The sequence below is a fragment of the Nicotiana attenuata genome, unplaced genomic scaffold (genome assembly GCF_001879085.1).
Source record: "Nicotiana attenuata strain UT unplaced genomic scaffold, NIATTr2, whole genome shotgun sequence".
NCBI lineage: Eukaryota > Viridiplantae > Streptophyta > Magnoliopsida > Solanales > Solanaceae > Nicotiana > Nicotiana attenuata.
Window position 1 is genome coordinate 123275 of NW_017670548.1, and position 7013 is coordinate 130287.

Consider the following 7013-nt stretch of genomic DNA (forward strand, 5'->3'; position numbering starts at 1 on the left):
CGTTGCCCGAGGGGCCGTTTACATTTCTATTCTTTTACTCACTGTTTTTCGTCACTCATTTGAAACTATGGAAAGATGTTTTGAAAAGGATTTTATTGAACTGAGTCGTTTTTACGAGTTCATTATTTGTACTGCATTGTTTTGGCTTCATACTGCTTTGATGTAGCATTATGACGTGGCTTGCGTGTTTTCTTACTGCTCAGCTTCCTTTACTGTTATTACTTACTGGGTTGGCACACTCACATTACTCCTTGCACCTTGTGTGCATATCCAGGAGTCTCGGGTCACGCTAGCGAGTGCTGATTTGTCTTCCAGCAGGCTTCTAGAGTTGACTAGGTAGCTGTTTGGCATTCACAGCCCAGTGCTTCTCCTTCCTATCTTTCTTCCGCTATGTATTAGCTTTGTTCCAGAGTATGTTTTCTTTTCATATTTCTAGACGCGTTGTAGTTGCTCATTGTCACGCCCCAACCTCGGGAGGCGCGACCGACGCTCAATCGAGTGAACCCAACTGAGCAAGCCTTATCAAACACTTTCTACCCAACTCAATATGAATAAGGAAGCCATACTTTCATTAATTTAGACAATAGGAAAGGTAGTACATTCAACACGATTAGTTCATTTTATATCACAACCTTAAACCGTAGTTATGTTTCCAAGATTCCATACAATTACACTTTAGAGAAGCGAGAGCTAGAATTACAACATGGTTCCTAGACCCATCCAACACCCGTACATAACCCACACATATGTCTATGGAGCCTCTAAGGATACAAAGGACAAGTATGACAATGCCGGCAACAAGGCTCCGGTAATACCTCAAAAGTGGAAGTCCACAAGAAAAGATGTACAATACAACCCCTTGAAGGAGAAAGGGGCTCACCAAGACTTTGAGAAGAAGGTACTCCGCTACGCGCGATTCGCACTATCCGCAATGGAGCCACCTACATTCATTTAAAAAAATGTAGCGCCTCCGGCAAAAGGGACGTTAGTACCATGGAATAGTACTAGTATGTATAACTAAACACCATCTAGTTAGAGAAAACTTTCATACCAAACATAAGGAAATCACAAGTATAACTCAAAAGCTTCAAAGGATCACAACATAATCAAGGAAAAGAATCATACAATTTTCACATTTTGTTTCCATAGCATTTAGTTTGGGGCATTTTATATTGTTCATCATTGTTCACAATACCACCGCTAGCTTGAGCGGAGTCCGATCTCGACCCGATCAGCTAGGTTGCCTCACTTGAGACATACTCTTCAATCACAATCTCATTTTCCCTTTTTATCCGGGATTCAATATCAACGCAATACCACCATGTGTGTGGCATGGTGTTCGACCTCGGCCCGATCGGCTAGGTCGCCTTACCAAGGCGTTTCCCTTTTCCATCAATCATCTCAACTCAATCTTTATTTCACATATGTTATTTCATAGGCACTTGGGGACACAGATATCACGTCATATATTTGGCACTAGGCCACATTTCACATCATTCCCAATTTCAATGTTAAATTTGTAATTTAGGATAACATGTGCACACAAGAGTAATTTAAATTGCAAGCATAGATAAGACTTCACACAGATGGCACAATATATGCAGCTTCAATCTCAATTTAAGGTCCAAGCATTTCAATACATAATTCATATCTTTTGCCCCTTTCAAGTTATCCAGATAGCACGTTGATCATGTTGAGACACATCTTTCACGCATATAAGGTTACAACACCAATTCATGTAAAATAACAATCAATGCAATAATTCAACTTTAATCTTACCATATTCACAAAAACACCGATGAAGCTCAATTTCTAAAAGACGGAGTTTTAGCCATACATACCTCGTTTAATCTTTCCTTAAGTTACTACGACGTTCCGGAAATTCTTGCAATCCCAACCTACTTTGAGACATAACAAAATTGAACACAAATTAGGAAGGTATTCATGGTTTCAGCTCATTTGAGCATTTTATCAAATACTAGTCGAGCATCTTGATTTCAATTCTCTTTTACAAGATTTCCTCGTTCCCCAACCCAAACATTACTTATTTATATTCAACAATCTTCCCACAAATCTAATTTGTACATGCAGGTATATATAATACTATTACACCCAAGAATCATACCTCAATAACCCATCTCACATTCTCTACAACACCAACACAACCTAGGTTAGGCACCTATGGCTTCCAATCACCATCCCATGAGTTCTAACGTATATATCTTACATAAATAATCACCATAGAGTAGTTAGAGATGATAGACATACCTCTTGCAGTAAGAATCTTGAGAATCCCCACTTGTAGTGTTCTTGATCAATTTAGGGATTTGAATGGGAATCTATGGATTTTTCAAGATCAATCCTTGTTAATATAAGTGTTTAGGAGTAGTAATCAACTCAAAATACTCCAAAAACCTTACCTTGTATCATAGGAGGGAAGTATGGGACGGATTCCCCTTGATAAAGCAAGCCCTAGCTCAAAAAAATGACTTAGAGACGCTCCATACCCGGTCTTGGGGTATTTATAGGGCTGCTAGGCGTGCGACCGCGATCAAACCGCGCCCGGGACGCGGTGGCCGCACTCGCACCGCGGTCTGGCCGCGCTCGGAGGCAGAAATACCTAGTTTTCCCGCGGTCACGCCGCGGACGTGCATCTGACACAGGTCTTGTAAGATGGTCATAACTTTCTGTATACACCCCTAAATGACAAACGGTTTGATGCGTTGGAAACTAGACTCAGAGTGCTTTAATTTGATAGGTTGTGCATCACACAACACCTTATATAACTGGAGATATTCTTGTCCAAAGTGAGGTCTAGTGCGTATTCATTAACAACTTTAGTCTATTATGAAAATTTTCCAACTTGGCTTAGACTTAGGCCTCTCCTTAGACCTCAAATCACTTATTATATGACTTATACACTTATTAACATATCCAATTGATATCCATTATATCATGAACCCTCATTTGCACACAAGATAAAATAATTAGCCTAACTTGGCACCACGAAATCTTAGATTACTTAGGAAAATTTTCTGGGGCTTTACATTCTCCCCCGCTTAAGATCATTCGTCCTCGAATGAGGATCAAGGTGCATTCATTAGCCATCCTTATGTAACTTCATCTTGTTCACATCATGAAATATATCAACAGCCCCGAATTTAGCTAACTACTTAAATTTCTAAAAATTTCGCCAGAGTTTCCTTTGTAACTAGACCTATCCACCTGTTAGAGGGCCCCAGATACATATTCTAACAGCATATACATGTTTCATAGACATAACATAACTTGTACAACACCAACCATGGCCGCATAGGCAACACATATAACCAAAATGGAATAGTTTAACATAGATCAAATCAAAAGATAAGAGTTCATAGGAACCAAATGCATAAAAGCTATTACATGACTATTCAAACAAATGTGGGTACTTCTTTCTCATTTCTTCCTTGGCTTCCCAAGTGGCTTCCTCAACCTGCTGGTTCCGCCATAACAATTTTACGGAGGCAATTTCCTTATTTCTCAATTTCCGAACTTGCCTATCAAGAATGGCAACTGGAATTTCTTCATAAGATAGTTCTTCATTAACCTCAATAGTTTTAACTGGCACAATAGTGGACGGATCGCCCACTACCTTCTTCAACACAAACACATGGAAGACCGGATGTACCGTCAACATTTCGGGTGGCAGCTCGAGCTTGTATGCCACCTGACCAATCCTCTGAATGATTCTGTACGGTCCGACATACCTCGGACTTAATTTCCCTTTCTTCCTAAATTGCATGATGCCCTTCATGGGGGAAACCTTCAAAAATACCCAATCATCTTCCTTGAACTCCAAATCTATGCGACGAATGTCCGAATAAGATTTTTGGCGACTCTGAACAGTTTTCAACCTATCCTTAATAATCTTGACTTTCTCCATGGCCTGATGCACGAGGTCCGGCCCTATCAGTTCTGATTCTCCAACCTCGAACCACCTAATGGGAGACCTACATCTCCTACCATACAGTACCTCGAATGGTGCCATCTGAATACTAGCATGGAAGCTGTTGTTGTAAGCAAATTCTATAAGTGGCAAATGGTCATCCCAACTACCTTTGAAATCAAGAGTACAAGCACGCAGCATGTCCTCAAGAGTCTGAATAGTCCGCTCTGCTTGCCCGTCGGTTTGAGGATGGAAAGCTGTGGTAAGATTTACCTGCGTACCCAAACCTTGCTCAAATTTCTTCCAAAAGTTGGCAGTAAACTGAGCCCCTCGATCTGAAATGATCGAGATTGGAGTGCCATGCAACCTGACTAATTCTTTGATATACAACTGAGCATACTGTTTCGCTATGTCGGTAGATTTAACTGGCAAGAAGTGTGATGATTTCGTGAGTCGATCCACGATCACCCAAATTGAGTCGAATTTGCGCGGAGTGCGCGGCAACCTTACCACAAAATCCATGTTGATCATCTCCCATTTCCACATTGGAATTTCTATGCTTTGAGCCAATCCACCAGGTCTTTGATGTTCGGCCTTCACTTGCTAACAGTTCGGACATCTAGCCACAAAGTGCGCCACATCCCTTTTCATGTTATTCTACCAATAAACTTCCCTGAGATCATGATACATTTTCGTAGAACCTGGGTGCACGGAATACCTGGAAGTGTGAGCTTCTGCCGTGATCCTTTCCCGAAGACCGTCAATATCCGGAACACATAGGAGGCCTTGTTACCGTAGGGTACCATCACCCATGCCAAGGGAAAAAGGTGTGGTCTTATGTTTATGAATCCCCTCTTTCTGTTGTACTAACAATGGATTGTTTAATTGCTTCTCTTTCACTTCCGTCACAAGCGATGATTCAGCCCTATTCTGCACAATCACTCCTCCTTCGTTAGAGTTCGCCAGCCGAACTCCCAAACTAGACAACTGGTGAACCTCCCTGGCCAACGGCCTCTGATATGCCTCCAAATGAGCCAAACTTCCCATAGATTTTCGACTAAGAGCATCTTCCACAACATTAGCCTTTCCCGGGTGATAGAGAATATCAATGTCATAGTCCTTGAGTAACTCTAGCCATCTTCTTTGTCTCAGATTTAACTCCTTCTGTTTGAAAATATATTGAAGGCTCTTGTGGTTTGTAAATACATCCACATGCACCCCATACAAATAATGTCGCCAAATCTTTAGTGCAAAGACCACTGCCGCAAGCTCTAAGTCATGGGTTGGATAGTTCTTTTCATGGTTCTTGAGTTGCCTAGAAGCGTAGGCCATAACCTTGCCGTGTTGCATTAATCCACACCCAAGCCCGATCCTTGAAGCATCGCAATACACCATAAATCCCTCTGTACCCTCTGGCAGGGTTAATACCGGTGCTGTAGTCAGTCTTGATTTCAATTCTTGGAAACTCCTTTCACAAGCATTGGACCATTGGAATTTAACTGCTTTCTGCGTCAATTTAGTCAATGGAGAGGCAAGAGTAGAAAACCCCTCTACAAACCTCCTGTAGTACCCAGCCAAACCTAAGAAATTGTGAATCTCAGTTGGGGTGGTAGGCCTAGGACAATTCTTCACTGCTGCTATCTTTTGAGGATCAACCATAATTCCTTCCCCGGAGACGACATGACCCAAGAACGCGACAGATTCAAGCCAAAATTCACATTTTGAAAATTTTGCATACAATTGATGTTGCTGAAGAGTCTGCAGAACCGCCCTGAGATGGTCAGCATGGTCCTCCCGACTTCGGAAATACACAAGAATATCGTCAATGAACACTATCACAAAGGAATCTTGAAAAGGCTTGAAGACTCGATTCATGAGATCCATGAAAGCTGCCGGGGCATTTGTTAGCCCAAAAGACATCACCATAAATTCAAAGTGCCTATGCCGGGTCTTGAAAGCTGTTTTTGGAATATCCTGCTCCCTTATCTTCAATTGATGATACCCAGACCGCAAGTCAATTTTTGAGAAACATATAGCACCTTGCAATTGATCAAACAAGTCATCTATCCTTGGTAGAGGATATTTATTTTTGGTTGTGAACTTGTTGAGTTGTCGGTAGTCAACACACAGCCGTAGCTACCCATCTTTCTTCCTTACAAACAAGACCGGTGCGCCCCATGGTGACACACTCGGCCGCCTGAAACCCTTTTCTAGCAAATCCTTCAATTGTTCCTTTAGCTCTTTCAATTGCTGGTGCCATTCTGTAAGGTGGAATTAATATAGGCTCCGTGCCTGGCATCACATCGATCCCAAATCAATCTCCCTGTCTGGAGGAATTCCAGGGAGTTCATTTGGAAAGACATCTGGAAACTCATTCACAACTGGCACGGACTCAAGTCTAGGCGCCTCGGCATTGGTGTCCGTAACCCGAACTAAATGATAGATACACCCCTTCTTGATCGCGGCCTTAGGTAATAAACCGACCTTTAGGCACTACATTATCTCCCTTCCATTCAACGACGGGCTCATTAGGAAATTCAAGCCTCATGGTTCTAGTCCGACAATCAAGTTTGGCAAAACATGAATAAAGCCAATCCATTCCCATTATTACATCAAAATCGACCATCCCTAATTCAATAAGATCGGCCGTGGCATCCCTACCCCGTACCGTAACAATACAACCTCTATAAACTCGAGCAGCCGTAATAGACTCACCCACCGGAGTAGACACCGAAAATAGCTCATGAAGCTGATCCGGTTCTATCCCAAATTCCATAGCAACAAAAGGGGTAACATAGGACAAGGTGGAACCGGGGTCAATAAGTGCATACACATCATGAGATTGGACATTTAGAATACCTGTAACAACGTCTGGAGAAGCCTCTACAGTCTGGCGACCACTCATAGCATAGAACCGGCTGGGTCCTCATGAACTCTGCGCACCACCCCTAGCTGCACCACGCCCTGCGGGTGCTGGGGTACCTCGAGCTGGAGAGGGGGCTGAAGATGTAGCAACTGCTGGACTGGATGACTGAGCTGTGCCCCTACCCGCTCCTGGCAGGATACACGATAATGCCTTTGAATA